The sequence below is a fragment of the Ranitomeya variabilis genome, chromosome 3 (assembly GCF_051348905.1).
Source record: "Ranitomeya variabilis isolate aRanVar5 chromosome 3, aRanVar5.hap1, whole genome shotgun sequence".
NCBI classification, from domain to species: domain Eukaryota; kingdom Metazoa; phylum Chordata; class Amphibia; order Anura; family Dendrobatidae; genus Ranitomeya; species Ranitomeya variabilis.
Window position 1 is genome coordinate 730248253 of NC_135234.1, and position 16784 is coordinate 730265036.

Sequence of the window (16784 nt, forward strand, 5' to 3'; positions counted from 1 at the left end):
AAACCAAAATACAATGATTTTTCATTTCTTCTCTCCAGCGAACGCTGCTGGAGAGAATAAATGAATGGCGGCTTCAGCACCCAAAGCAGGGGACAGCGCTTACTGTAGCGCTGTCTCCTGCACGGTCCGTGCGGTACCCTTCCGCTCGTGTGCCACACTGATGTGCCACGTGAGCTTACGGACACACGGACACGGATAACTCCGGTACCGATTTTTCCGGTACCGGAATTATCTGGACGTGTGGGACAGGCCTAAGGTTGTGAGGGTCCTGAGACAGCTCACTGGTTTTACCCGTCATAGAGTGTTACTTGTGTGGCACCTTGGTAATGAGACTTTTATAGGCCAACAGTTGAACCAGCTAATATTTTTTACTAAATGGCAGAATTGCTTTCTAATTACTGATAGATTTCAGTTGGTGTCATGACTAGAGTTCAGCAAATTTCTTCGGGTCCCCGCTTATTCAGCAACCTATAGCACTTACCGAATAAGCGGGGACCCGAAGAAATTCCCTCAGCTCTACACCCTACAGTCATCCATAAAGTATAATGGACCCCTATTGTCATCCATAAAGTATAATGCACTCCATTTTCATCCATAAAGTATAATGCACTCCATTGTCATCCATAAAGTATAGAGCACAGCCCATAGTCATCCATAAAGTATAATGCAACCCCATAGTCATCCATAAAGTATAATGTACACTCATTGTCATCCATAAAGTATAATGGACCCCCACTGTCATCCATAAAGTATAATGCAACCCCACAGTCATCCATAACATATAATGCACCCCATAGTCATCCATAAAGTATAATGGACCCTCATTGTCATCCATAAAGTATAATGGACCCCATAGTCATACATAAAGTATAGAGCAACCCCACAGTCATCCATAAAATATAATGCTCCCCCTAGTCATCCATGCAGTATAATGCATAGCCCATAGTCATCCATAAAGTATAATGCACAGCCCATAGTCATCCATAAAGTATAATGCACAGTGCATAGTCATTCATAAAAAAAATAATGCAACCCCATAGTCATCCATAAATTATAATGCACCCCAGTCATCCATAAAATATAATGCACCCCCTAGTCATCCATAAAGTATAATGCACAGCCCATAGTCATCTATAATGTATAATGCACCCCCGATAGTCATCCCTAAAGTATAATGCACAGCCCATAGTCATCCATAAAGTATAATGCACAGCCCATAGTCATCCATAAAGTGTAATGCACAGTCCATAGTCATCCATAAAGTGTAATGCACCCCCATAGTCATCCATAAAGTATAATGCACAGCCCATAGTCATCTATAAAGTATAATGCACAGCCCATAGTCATCTATAAAGTATAATGCACAGCCCATAGTCATCCATAAAGTATAATGCACCCCCCATAGTCATCCCTAAAGTATAATGCACAGCCCATAGTCTTCCATAAAGTATAATGCACAGCCCATATAGTCATCCATAAAGTGTAATGCACAGTCCATAGTCATCCATAAAGTATAATGCACCCCCCATAGTCATCCCTAAAGTATAATGCACAGCCCATATAGTCATCCATAAAGTGTAATGCACAGTCCATAGTCATCCATAAAGTATAATGCACTGACAGTCATCCATAGAGTATAATGCACCTCATATGCATCCATATAGTAGTATGACCACTGATTGAAAAACAAATAAATATTCACCTTCTCTTTGTTCCCCCGTCACGCACCGTCCTCTTGTGAAGCCGGCAGCTGACTTTGGCATGCGATAGGAGGATATAACGTCACTGCCAAGCTTTTCGTTAAGTGCACACTGACGTCATCTGCTGGCCTTTGACTGGCCAATAGCGTGTATTGTCGCACATGGACCCAATATGATTGTGCACTGCAATACACTTCAACTGGATCTGTGTGTACAAGCACGCACATCCAGTTGAAGTTTTTGCTGGCGTCGGCGAGCTCTTGACCCTGCATCCACAGTCTTTATGCCCCTGGATTGTGTATTTGACAGTGGCCGCTCCTGCTCACTATTCTTCATTCATACAGGAGATTTTGGGACCCTCATTCTCAGGATCAGTGGGGGGTTCCACATACAGACCCCAATGATCATACATTTATCGCTTAGTGCCTTGAAAATGTATTCATACCGGTCACCTTTTCCACATTTCTTCACGTTACACAGACCATCTCAAATGTATTTTATTCAGATTTTCTGTGACATACCAACACAAAGCAGCAAGTGTTTGTGAAGTATAAAGCAAATGACACGGTGTTCAATTATTTTTAAAATATAAATCTGAAAATTATGACATGCATTTGTATTCAGACCCCCTGAGTCAGTACTGCTGTAAGTCTTTTGGTGTCTGTCAGCTTTGCACATCTATAGGCTGAAATCGTCCCTTCTTCTTTGCACACACGTTCTAACTCAGTGAGATTGGATGGAGACATCTGTGAACAGCAATTTTCAAGTCTTGTCACAGATTCTCAATGGGATTTAGGTCTGGACTGTGACTGGGCCATTCACACACCGGAATATGCTTTGATCTGAACTATCCGTTATAGCTCCGGTAGAATGTTTATGGTCGTTGCCCTGCTGGAAGGTGAACCAATGCCCCAGTCTCAAGGCTTCTGCAGCCTCTTACAGGTTTTCCTCTGGGATTGAACTGTATTTAGCTCCCTCCATCTTCTCATCAACTCTGACCAGCTTCCCTGTCCCTGCTGAAGAGAAGCCTCCCCACAGCATAATGCTGTCACCACCATGTTTGATGGTGGGAATGGTGTTTTCAGGGCGATGTGCAGTGTTAATTTTCTGCAACAAATACGTTTTGCATTTAGGGCTGATCTCATGTGACCAGAGCACCTTCTTCTACATGCCATGTAGGATGTACAGCTAACATGTGGAAGACGGTGCTCTGGTAAGATGGGCAAATATTTCAGCCTCCAAACGACTTGCAGCAGTAATTGCAGAGAAAGGTGCAAAGTATTAACTCAGAGGGCTGAATACAAAGGCACATCACAATTTTCAGATTTATATTTAGAAAACCATGTATCATTTCCTTTACACTTCACAAATACTTACTACTTTGTGTTGATATATCACATAAAATCCCAATAAAATACATTTAAGTTTGTGGGTGTAACTTGGAAAAAAAATGTGGAAAAGTTTACAGGGTCTGAATACTTTTTCAAAAGCACTGTATACTATGGATAGATAATATATGTTGTTTATGGGACAATCCCTTTAAAGGAGCAGCGGGATAGAATGAGAGGGCTGTGCATGTACCACAATGGTGCGAAGCTAAAGATGGAGCAAATTGGTGAGTAGATTTTTCAGTGTGGAGCCAAGCCCAGTGTTTTGTCTTGTAACTAGGGTGTCTGTTCTCATGGGATGCACTTAGTGCTGGGCAGCCGCCTAATCTAATAATATGGGTGTCACTAATAGGTGGTAAGCCAGTCACAGTGCATTACCTGTGTGTGACCAGCGTCCTATACAAGTTGCTTTTGTGCAATTTACTACTAACCAATCACCCCACCATGAATTGGTAGGTTGTGAGTGGTTATCTCATCAGTATTTTGCACCTGTGTTGCCGCCATCTTTGGTATATGGGTTTTCTGCATTCTGATAGTTCATTAGTTCTGAGACCTGGGCAGGTTAAAACCACTGCCCTTTTTTGCTGTGTTAATTCTTTGATTTTTGGAGGATTTTTTATTCTTTTGTGGCTTTGCTTTTAATTTCACTACCGTGTTTTACTGTGGGAATGGTGTTCTTGGGGTGATGAACTGTTTCTGGTTTGGTGTCAGACATAGCGTTTACTCTGGTGGCCAAAAAGTTCAATTTTGTTTTGGTTTCATCTGGCCATCGCACCCTGCTCCATACATTTGGGGAGTCTCCCACAAACTCAAAATGAACCTTACAATTTTTGTTTGTGAGTAAAAGCTTATTTCTGCCCAATCTTCCATAAAGGCCACCTCTATGGAATATTCGGCTTATTGTGGTCATATGGACAGATACTCCAGTCTCCGCTTGGGAACTCTGCAGCTCCTTTAGGGTTACCTTTGCTTTCTGTGCTGCCTCTCTGATTATTGCCCTGCATGCCACTGAATGTTTTGATAGGCGTTCCTCTCTTAGCAGATTTGTTGCTGTACCATGTACTTTCCATTTCATGATAATGGATTTGATGGTGCTCCGGGGATCATCAGAGATTAGGATTTTTTTAAAGACCCTACCCTGACTTGTCTTCTCAACAGCTATGTTCCTGACATGTTTGGTGACCTCCTTGGTCTTCATGGTGTTTGGTTAGTGGTGGCTCTTGCTCAATGGTGCTACAGCCTCTGTGACCTATCAGAAAAGCTAAAGTGTATATACTAACGGACACGTGACACTTAGATTGCACACAGGTGGGCTTCCTGTCACTAAGCATGTGACTTATGAAGGGAATTGCTTGCACCAGAAAGGGGATGAATACATATGCACATGGCAATTTTTATTTATTTTATGCTATAAATTTACAAGTGCTTTTCACAAAATTAGAATAGCATCAAAAAGTTAATTTATTTCAGTTCTTCAATACAAAAAGTGAAACTCATATATTATATATGAGTCATTATCTCAGTAAATAAGAATAATTAACAAAAAACACCTGAAAAGGCTCCCTAAGCATTTAAAAAATGTCCCTTAGTCTGTTTCAGTAGCTCCACAATCATGGGGAAGACTGCTGGCTTGAGAGATGTCCAGAAGGCAGTCATTGGCACACTCCATAAGGAGGGTAAGCCACAAAAGGTCATTGCTAAAGAAGCTGGCTGTTCACACTTTGCTGTATCCAAGCATATTAATGGAAAGTTGAGTGGAAGGAAAAAGTGTGGTAGAAAATGGTGCACAAAGGTGTAATGTATGCCTATATTTTTCTCACTTCACTTCACCAACTTAGACTATTTAGTGCTGATGCATCATACGCAAATCGGATTACAAAAATATTTAAACACAGGTTGTAATGTAAAACAAATGTTAAAAGCCAAGAGGGGTGAATACTTTTGCAAGCCACTGTATATGTAATTGTCAGGAAAGTAACAAGATTTTATGTAGATGCAAATCTAGTCTAAAATAATTGACACACTCAATATTATAGAGGAACTGTCACCTCTCCTAACATTTCTTGTTTAGTAAAATCTTGTGTTTCCTATTAAATACCAATCCTGGAGCATCTTGTCTTACATTATACAATTCCTTAATTATATCAAATGTCCGATAAAGGTTTTACGCACACCTACAATCATATTAAACAAATTCCCTTATGAATTTCACAGGGACAAAGCGGCATAAGCAACAAAATAGTTAAAATGTATCTTTAATAATAATAATAATAATAATAATAATAATAAAATCAATTAACATTCAGCAAGGGAAATTTCTCTAAGTACATACAGCCAAGAGCAGTAACCAAAGCCAGGCAAAAATAATATAGGGTAGCAAGACCTAATCATCTACATGTATACAGAGATAACGGAACCATACTACATGGAGACCTGCTTCAATTAGATCCACCTGACATATACAGCATAGTGCTTGAATTAAAGTGAATCGTGTTACTCTGCGGTAAAATCACCAAAATGTGGCCCAACAATCTTTAGAATGCTTGGAACATATCATTTATCATACTGCGGTGTAGGCGACTAGCAACAATCAGCTGCCAATAACATGAGTAAAAAAAGGTTACACTGATATCGGTAAATATCCAGGCTATGGATGCTCCTCAGCTACCCCGACAGTGCCGTTTCGCCTGACTGGCTTCCTCAGTGGGGGCATTGTACAGTTCCTCTATTATTCTTCCTGTAAATGTATAAATTACTAAATTCCTGCACAATGTGTCCCTGACAATGTCAGTCTGTGTAGCCCCCAACCAGTGACACCCAGCTGTAGAATAGGGCCTCATTCACATGTCTGCTTTTTGTGTACGAGCGCTGTCTGTGTTTTTAATGAATAGCCCTTGTATACCATAATAGTGAGCTGGTGCGCTGCCACAGGACACAGACGTGCTCAGCAAACCTATGACGTGGCGGCGTACAATCTAGTGGCTGCAGGAATCTCCGCTAGTTGCTAAGGAATAATATAAGCCCAGAATGACTAAAATTGACAAATATGCAAGGAATCAAAGTGCCCAAAAGTGACCCCTGGTCAGCCACAAGGGGCGCTGTCTGCCAATGGCTATTAACAGTATAAGCGCATGGATAATTCCAGTAACTGTTGTAAATGGGGCACTCACTAGTGCTGGTCTTACAGCTCCCCATCTCGGCACTGTGCTGGCAGAGTTGTTCAAACGGTGGCGTGCTCCGGCCGGAAGCGCTGCTGCTAGACTACAGCGCGAGCGGGGGGGGGGGGGGGATTGCATCCATTGTGACTGCACTGCCAATAGGCCACTTGGCCCTATCTCCGCTGTACCACCCTCTCTGGTCAGGGCTGCACTGTGCAGGGCGTCCATAACTCCATCCTCACCTCCCAATTGCCATCCTCACCACAATCAGCCAGCAAACAGCCCTCTGGTGCACAGCTCCTCTACCCATTACACCTCAGACACCACAGGGGGCGCCCTCTGCATCATCAGAAATAAGCCGTGTGTGATCTACTGAACGTAGATATAGGCCTAATGGTGAGGCCACTGTGGGTGGGTTTAATTACAGAAGCCTGGTCAGCGGCACTGACAGATTTCACCTTTACGCCTCGTTCACACGCTCAGTATTTGGTCAGTTTTTTACCTCCGCATTTCTTTCTTTTTTTTTTTTTTTTCCCTCAGTATTTCTAAGCCATAACCAGAAGTAGAACAATCAGAGGAAAAGTATAATAGAAACACATCACCACTTCTGTAGTTATCACCAATTCTTGGTTCTGGCTTACAAATACTGAGGTAAAAAAATCATGAAATACTCAATGTGTGAATGTGGCCTAGGTATACTACTAATAAAGCAGACCACGTGCACACGTTCAGTATTTGGTCAGTATTTTACCTCAGTATTTGTAAGCCAAAATCAGGAGTGGAACCATCAGGGGAAAAGTATAATAGAAACACATCACCACTTCTGTATTTATCTCCCACTCCTGGTTTTGGCTTACAAATACTGAGGTAAAAAACTCATAAGATACTCAATGTGTGAACGTGGCCTAGGTACACTACTACTAAGGCCGGTTTCACACGTCAGTGGCTCCGGTAAGTGAGGTGACAGTTTCCTCACGTACCGGAGCCACTGACACACGTAGACACATTAAAATCAATGCATCTGTGCAGATGTCATTGATTTTTTGCGGACCGTGTCTCCATGTGCCAAACACGGAGACATATAGCAAATAGATCAATGGCTGCACTCAAAATTTTACTGTGCTAAGACAAGGAAATGTGCAATATATGAAATGTGAATAGCATAAGGGCTAGGGAAATTTATGAAAAAACACATGAGATTCTTAGCACAATATTTGGCCAAACGTTGTGAGCCCATCCACCAAAACGTCAAGGTGATCTCAGATCGGATGGGTAACTGAGCTGACTGCCTAGTGTGAACACTTACCTATGGCTAATAACATGGTAAAGCCTGCTTTTATAGGGCGCTCAGAACCAACTGTGTATGGATGTAATTAAAATCACAGCATGGTGAAGGGCGAGGCGTTCAAGCCAGAAAAATAGTATATACTAAGTATAAGAAAACTGACTGAACAATAATATAATCTGAACTGGTGCATAACCAAAAAAAGTCATATAGCAAATAGATCAATGGCTGCACTCAAAATTTTACTGTGCTAAGACAAGGAAATGGTGGATGGGCTCACAACGTTTGGCCAAATATTGTGCTAAGAATCTCATGTGTTTTTTCATAAATTTCCCTAGCCATTATGCTATTCACATTTCATATATTGCACATTTCCTTGTCTTAGCACAGTAAAATTTTGAGTGCAGCCATTGATCTATTTGCTATATGACTTTTTTTGGTTATGCACCAGTTCAGATTATATTGTTGTTCAGTCAGTTTTCTTAGGCCGGGGTCACACATGCGTGTTTTACGGACGTAAGAGCGCAGAAACTACGTCCGTAAAACTCGCATTACATACGGCACAATTATTCTCAATGGGGCTGCTCCTATTAGCCGTATATTACGGTTCAGTATTATACGGCTTTCTACGGCCGTACAAAATCGCAGCATGCTGCGTTTGTCAGCGTATTGCGCAAAAAAAATCGCCAATGAAAGTCTATGGGGGCGAGAAAAATCCGGATTCCACACGGACCAGCAGTGTGACTTGCGAGAAATACGCAGCGGTGTTAGTGAAAAGTCGGTAATTCAATTGCCGGCTTTTCATTTCTCCTTCACAAACCCGACAGGATATGAGACATGGTTTACATACAGTAAACCATCTCATATCCCCCTTTTTTTTGCATATTCCACACTACTAATGTTAGTAGTGTGTATGTGCAAAATTTCAGCACTGTAGCTGCTGAAATAAAGGGTTAAATGGCGGAAAAAATTGGCGTGGGCTCCCGCGCAATTTTCTCCGCCAGAATGGTAAAGCCAGTGACTGAGGGCAGATATTAATAGCCTAGAGAGGGTCCATGGTTATTGGCCCCCCCGTGGCTAAAAACATCTGCCCCCAGCCACCCCAGAAAAGGCACATCTGGAAGATGCGCCTATTCTGGCACTTGGCCACTCTCTTCCCACTCCCTGTAGCGGTGGGATATGGGGTAATGAAGGGTTAATGCCACCTTGCTATTGTAAGGTGACATTAAGCCAGATTAATAATGGAGAGGCGTCAATTATGTCACCTATCCATTATTAATCCAATTGTATGAAAGGGTTAAAAAAACACACACACACATGATTTAAAAGTATTTTAATGAAATAAACACAGCGGTTGTTGTAATAATTTATTGCTCTCTCAATCCATTTCCAGGCCCTCGCTTGGCAAAATAATAAACGCACAAGATACATACCTTCTGGTGAACCGTCTCGTCCCACGAGGTAATCCATCTGAAGGGGTTAACTAATATTACAGGCAGGAGCCCTGCTAATGCAGCGGTGTGCTCCTGCTTGTAATTCCCCGGCGAATGAATGAAATGTAGGTCATTGACCTACATTTCCTTCAGTCGCGGTGATACGCCCCCTGGTGGATATCCTCATATGACCTGGAGCGTGGGAAAAAGTTCCCAGGCTGCAGTTCATGAGAACATCCACCAGAGGGCGCCTCACCGCGACTCAATGTAAGTACAGATCCAGCTTTCCTTTCAGCACCCGGGGATTACAGGCACGAGCGAGTGGTTTATCGCAGCTCGTGCCTGTAATATTAGTTAACCCCTTCAGATGGATTACTTCGTGGGACGAGACGGTTCACCAGAAGGTATGTATCTTGTGCGTTTATTATTTTGCCAAGCGAGGGCCTGGAAATGGATTGAGAGAACAATAAATTATTAAAACAACCGCTGTGTTTATTTCATTAAAATACTTTTTAATCGTGTGTGTGTGTTTTTTTAACCCTTTCAAACAATTGGATTAATAATGGATAGGTGTCATAATTGACGCCTCTCCATTATTAATCTGGCTTAATGTCACCTTACAATAGCAAGGTGGCATTAACCCTTTATTACCCCATATCCCACCGCTACAGGGAGTGGGAAGAGAGTGGCCAAGTGCCAGAATAGGCGCATCTTCCAGATGTGCCTTTTCTGGGGTGGCTGGGGGCAGATGTTTTTAGCCACGGGGGGGCCAATAACCATGGACCCTCTCCTGGCTATTAATATCTGCCCTCGGTCACTGGCTTTACTACTCTGGCGGAGAAAATTGCGCGGGAGCCCACGCCATTTTTTTCCGCCATTTAACCCTTTATTTTACCAGCTACAGCGCTGAAATTTTGCACATACACACTACTAACATTAGTAGTGTGGAATATGCAAAAAAAAGGGGATATGAGATGGTTTACTGTATGAAAACCATGTCTCATATCCTGTCGGGTTTGTGCAGGAGAAATGAAAAGTCGGCAATTGAATTACCGACTTTTCACAGATATCGCGCTGAATGAAATATAAATACAGAATATATATATATATGTGTCTCAATGATATATATATATATATATATATATATATATATATATATACTGTATATATGTTTTCCCTAACATTTGAGCACATAAATCCATTAGATGTCGGGTTTGCAAGCCTGCGTGAAAATCTCGCAGTACGCATGCCATACGGATTACATACGGAGGATGCCATGCGCAAAATACGCTGACACACCCTGACTACGGATCACTATTTTGGGAACATTTCTCCGTATTACGGCCGTAGTACGGACGTATAATACGTGGCGTATTGTCTTACGCCAAGTGTGACCCCAGCCTCATACTTAGTATATACTATTTTTCTGGCTTGAACGCCTCGCCTTTCACCATGCTGTAATTTTAATTACATCCATACACAGTTGGTTCTGAGCTCCCTATAAAAGCAGGCTTTACCATGTTATTAGCCATAGGTAAGTGTTCACACTAGGCAGTCAGCTCAGTTACCCATCCGATCTGAGATCACCTTGACGTTTTGATGGATGGGCTCACAACGTTTGGCCAAATATTGTGCTAAGAATCTCATGTGTTTTTTCATAAATTTCCCTAGCCATTATGCTATTCACATTTCATATATTGCACATTTCCTTGTCTTAGCACAGTAAAATTTTGAGTGCAGCCATTGATCTATTTGCTATAATGACTTTTTTTGGTTATGCACCAGTTCAGATTAAACACGGAGACATGTCAGTGTTCGTGGGAGCGCACGTATTACACGGACCCATTAAAGTCAATGGGTCCGTGTAAAACACGTACCGCACACGGACGTTCTCCGTGTGGCGTGCAGGAGACAGCGCTACAGTAAGCGCTGTCCCCCCACATGGTGCTGAAGCCGCGATTCATATCTTCTGTGCAGCAGCGTTTTCTGCATAGAAGATATGAATAATAGTGTTTAAAAGAAAGATCTATCTGTCCGCCGCCCCCCCCACCCCCTGTGCGCCCCCCAGCTGTTCTGAAAATACTCACCCGCCTCCCTCGCAGTGTCCTTTCCTGGCTGCACCTTCTACTGTATGCGGTCACGTGGGGCCGCCGATAACAGTCATGAATATGCGGCTCCACCTCCCATAGGGGTGGAGCCGCCTATTCATGACTGTAAATGAGCGGCCCCACGTGACCGCATACAGGAGAAGGTGCAGCCAGGACAGGAAGCAGCGACAGCCAACGAGGGAAGCGGGTGAGTATTTTCAGAACAGCGGGGGGGCGCACAGGGGGTGGGGGGACGGCGGACAGATAGATCTTTCTTTTAAACACTATTATTCATATCTTCTATGCAGCAAACGCTGCTGCACAGAAGATATGAATCGCGGCATCAGCACGATGCAGGGGACAGCGCTAAACTTTAGCGCTGTCTCCTGCCCGCTCTGTGTGGTACCCACTCGGCACACGGGCGGCACACGTGTGCCGCACGTATGGACTACGTGAGCTCACGGGCACACGGACACGGATAACTCCGGTACCGGAATTATCTGGACGTGTGAGACTGCCCTAAAGCAGACCACGTGCACACGTTCGGTTTTTGTTCAGTATTTTACCTCAGTATTTGTAAACCAACACCAGGAGTAGAACCATCAGGGGAAAAGTATAATAGAAACACGTCACCACTTCTGCATTTATCACCCACTCCTGGTTTTGCATTACAAATACTGAGGTAAAATACTGAGAAGAGTCTATGAAAAAGTGTCTAATTTTCACCCAGAAAACTGGGACAATTTGCATCCATGTGACTGGTCTGTTTTTATACATCAACATTTTAAAATGTACATGATCAAATGCAGCTTCCTGGGTTAATAATAGATATGTATCTGCAGCGCCCCAGAGTCCTGGTCGTTGCAGTACTGATGCTCCGCCGCTAAGGGGGGCTATGGTACGTCTGATGGCACTGAAGGAGTTCACCTGACCAGGTATCACAGACACCAATACATTTCACAGTCTGGCCTCCAGGGGGAGCTAAGGGTACTATGTATTAGGCCACTCCTCACAGTCTGGTAAAACTGGGGGTTAGACAGGAAGTTAGGGAGAAGCTGACTGGGTTGGAGCCAGGCAACATCCTGTGGCAGAGGGTGTTGCAGGGGAAGATTCAGGGGGGTCCCTGTCAGGGGTGGGATCCTGACAGAGGCCTAGTGAACAGAGAGAACGTTACGGGACCGCGCCTGCACGAGATAGCGGCGGTACCCCAAGAAAGGACAAGAAGCGAGGTTTATTGTGCTGAGTGAGAAACGAGATCAACGCAACAAGGAGAAACACCAGTAGGAGTCGTGCTGTAAGACGAGGCAACATCCTACTGAGGCGCGTAGCCGGTGGCCGGAACGCCGAGGAAGTATTGAGCTCCAGGCCTTACTTCAAACCTACGGCAGGACAGTCAGTTATAGGCGGGCTGTCTCACTCAAATCACCTAAGAAGACATAGGGGGCAACAACTGGAGAGGGGCGACACTAGGGTCCCGGAAGAGCTCCGAGCCTACCCGTCATACGGGTGCGTCCTAGCCATATGATCTGGGGGACGAAGAAGAACATCATAATCGAGTTGTGAGGGAACTTCAGAAACAGACACAACAGTTGTGAGGACTATCCCGTAAGCACAGCAGGGGAGGACCACAACACACAAGCGCTAGAAGGTAGGCACAGATTTCCACCTGCAAAGGGAACTCTGGAGGTGCCATCGGATCGGCCAGACTTGCGCAGCCTGGTTAACCGTATTCCGGACTGAGGATCCTGAAGCCTTCAGTAAAGAGGTAAAGAGACTGCAACCTGGTGTCCTCGTTATTTACTGCGGCCTGCACCACATCATAACATCGTCACCATCCCTCCACCTTTATTGTACGCCCCTCAGCAGGGTCACGGACCGGGTCTAGCCACCGTGACAACCCCAGAGCAGAGACTCAGAGGCCCGGTACCGGGTACCCCTCGGCCCTGCGGCAGTGGGGGCGCTACAACTTGGCGTCACGAACAGGATTTACTTAAGCCTGAAGAATCAGGTCATATGTGCCTTGGAACTGTGATTTATTGTGCTTGGACTGTGACTTAGTGCAAAGACTGTGCATTGCCGCTGCCGCCAAAAATTCCCGCCAAAACCGCCGCCATTATAGCACTCCGAGAAGCGGAGAAGGGCGTGGAGTGGGCGTACCTGAGCTGGAGAGTGCGAAAGGCAATGGCCGCCCAGTCTGAATATTTCTGTGTCCTGGGGACGTGCCCGTCAGCATGGGAGATCCGCCTCCTGATCCTCTATGGCGGGCGGAGACCGAGGAAACGAAACTATGACTCAGATGAGGTGGGACTAGAGACCAGAGAAGGCCTGCGAAAGAGGATGGCCCCGCATCGATCCCCATCACCGGAGGATTATTCCGATATGCCCCTGCTGGAGGATTTGGACCCGTGGGAGCTGTCGATGGGGCATCCTTTGCCTGCGCGGTCCCCAACCTGTGTGCCTCCCTCAGGAGAGTGGAGTGGCACCAGAGGAGTTACCCCAAGTGGGGGTACTGAGTGCCGCGACCCCCAGGGAGGCCGCCTCACCTCTGCACCAGACCCGGCCACCGCTGCGAGCACTGGTGCCCCAGCGTTCCCGCAGCATGGCCCCAAAGTACCGGGGGGGCCGGACCTGGGGCCCTTCCCTTGGGGAGAATACAGGAACTACCTGGTTGCGGAGTTCCAGCGGGAAGTGGAGCGGGAGGCGCGTGGTGAGTTGCGGGAGGGCTCCCTGCTGAAATGCGTCGTAATCGTCTACCAGCCCCAGAGAGGGAAGGGCTTCGTGCAGGAGATTGGAACAGCCCTGAGGGTCCGCATCACCAGGGATGAAGTGGAGCCCTGCCTGTGTGGAGACAGCGCCAAGTCCCTACTGAAGCCGGGGGATGTGGTGACGTACCGCCGGCGTCTAAAGGGAAGCAGTTGGTGGGCCCGGGATATGCAGCGCTGTACGGCCGTTCTGGCGGTACCCCAAACCGAGGGGGAGGAGCTTGCCGCTGAAGCCGCTGCTGCAGCCTCTGCCGCCGCCAGCATCATCCATCGACCCACGCAGACACTTATCGCAGCGCATGACCTGGTCGTGCAGAAGACCCGAGCCCACGGGGTACACCTGGCATCGGGAGTAGACTTGGAGTCCGGCCTGTCTGGGCCGCAGAGGGCCACCTGCCAGGTAAAACCTCGGTGGGGGCAGCCAAAGCTGAGTAAGCAAGAATGCTTAATCAAATGTGAATAGTTAACTGTTTGTTTCCCTGCTTTTTGCTGCTTTATACCCGTCTAGGGTTAACTCTTAAAGGGATCCCTTTGTTTACCCGGGATCCCTTCCTCTACTTTTGTTTTTGTTTTCTGTTTTATCATTGTTGAAAGAACTGCTGGATCATGAACACTGCATGATTACAAACTCACTGTAAATAGTTTGCACCTTCTTAAAGGTGCCCTCTACTGGTTTTACAAAAGAAAGGACTCTTTGCGAAGAAACTGTTCCTGGAAACAGCACCGGAGTCCTTACTGCATACGGACTTGCAGCGTGAGAAGTTGCACTACCTCATAGAGACTTGGTCCCTTCTTAAAGGGGACGTTCATCGATAGCACTTAGAGAATGATGATACTTTAACAGAAGAAGTAATAATGCTGACATGTAGCAGTTATATGTAGTTAGCTAGTTAATTGTAAGGAATGTTTAATAATGTGTTAGAGAATGAGGACAGGAAGTAAACCCGTACGGGGTTAGTCGGTGAGTCCTCCTAGGAGCCATACAGAGATGGCTCGGTGATCCTGAACTGAGATATGGATGATACGTTCTATACTGTGTATAGTAGCAGAAAGGCAGTAGGCCCGGGCGGAAAGGGGCGGTCCTGCAACAGAACGAGAGGCAGTAGGCCTGGGGCAGATAGACAGGCGGTCCTGCAGATGTAAGGATGGAAAATGAAGGAAAATTTGATTAGCCTTATAGCGTTTTATAAGAAGGTCTTTAGTGGATTCAGTGTGTACGTCCTTAAAGGCAATGTTAAATTATTGTTCAAAAATTTGCACTTAGTAGAATACCCGGTTGGGTAAGAGAAGTTATTTATAGTATGTTATTTAAAATATTTAACCATGTTTGTAACGTTCAAGTGTCCTCACCTCCCATAAAGGGAAGCTCTGTTCAAACTTACTTATTGTTATTGCATTTCAAAATTGTATGTCTTTTTGCTGACATGTATTGTTGTTTTCTTCCCAGTCCAGGAGTACTGGATTTAACCAGGGGGGAGTGCAGCGCCCCAGAGTCCTGGTCGTTGCAGTACTGATGCTCCGCCGCTAAGGTGGGCTATGGTACGTCTGATGGCACTGAAGGAGTTCACCTGACCAGGTATCACAGACACCAATACATTTCACAGTCTGGCCTCCAGGGGGAGCTAAGGGTACTATGTATTAGGCCACTCCTCACAGTCTGGTAAAACTGGGGGTTAGACAGGAAGTTAGGGAGAAGCTGACTGGGTTGGAGCCAGGCAACATCCTGTGGCAGAGGGTGTTGCAGGGGAAGATTCAGGGGGGTCCCTGTCAGGGGTGGGATCCTGACAGAGGCCTAGTGAACAGAGAGAACGTTACGGGACCGCGCCTGCACGAGATAGCGGCGGTACCCCAAGAAAGGACAAGAAGCGAGGTTTATTGTGCTGAGTGAGAAACGAGATCAACGCAACAAGGAGAAACACCAGTAGGAGTCGTGCTGTAAGACGAGGCAACATCCTACTGAGGCGCGTAGCCGGTGGCCGGAACGCCGAGGAAGTATTGAGCTCCAGGCCTTACTTCAAACCTACGGCAGGACAGTCAGTTATAGGCGGGCTGTCTCACTCAAATCACCTAAGAAGACATAGGGGGCAACAACTGGAGAGGGGCGACACTAGGGTCCTGGAAGAGCTCCGAGCCTACCCGTCATACGGGTGCGTCCTAGCCATATGATCTGGGGGACGAAGAAGAACATCATAATCGAGTTGTGAGGGAACTTCAGAAACAGACACAACAGTTGTGAGGACTATCCCGTAAGCACAGCAGGGGAGGACCACAACACACAAGCGCTAGAAGGTAGGCACAGATTTCCACCTGCAAAGGGAACTCTGGAGGTGCCATCGGATCGGCCGGACTTGCGCAGCCCGGTTAACCGTATTCCGGACTGAGGATCCTGAAGCCTTCAGTAAAGAGGTAAAGAGACTGCAACCTGGTGTCCTCGTTATTTACTGCGACCTGCACCACATCATAACATCGTCACCATCCCTCCACCTTTATTGTACGCCCCTCAGCAGGATCACGGACCGGGTCTAGCCACCGTGACAACCCCAGAGCAGAGACTCAGAGGCCCGGTACCGGGTACCCCTCGGCCCTGCGGCAGTGGGGGCGCTACATATCCGTAAAAATCAGATACTACACAGATGATCCGTATGGGATCTAGCTTTTTTTTTTTGCTCATCCATAGACTTAAATGGGTGAGTCTTATCCGATACAGTAAAGAGAATAATGCATGCCGCGATTATTATTTTTTTTCACACGGACACTTGGTCTGTGTGAGGAGGAAAAAGTAACCTGGACATTGAATAACACTGGTCGGTGTACTTGCCCGATTCTTACTCGGACAGCATATGTCTGCATAATACGATCTTTTGAGGGAGCCCTTAGGCTGAAATTACAGCTTTTTTGGTGCATCTTAGTTTTCTGGACAGAGTGTTTGTGCTAAGTCTGCAGGAAGATATATGAAATAGTTAATGTTGCA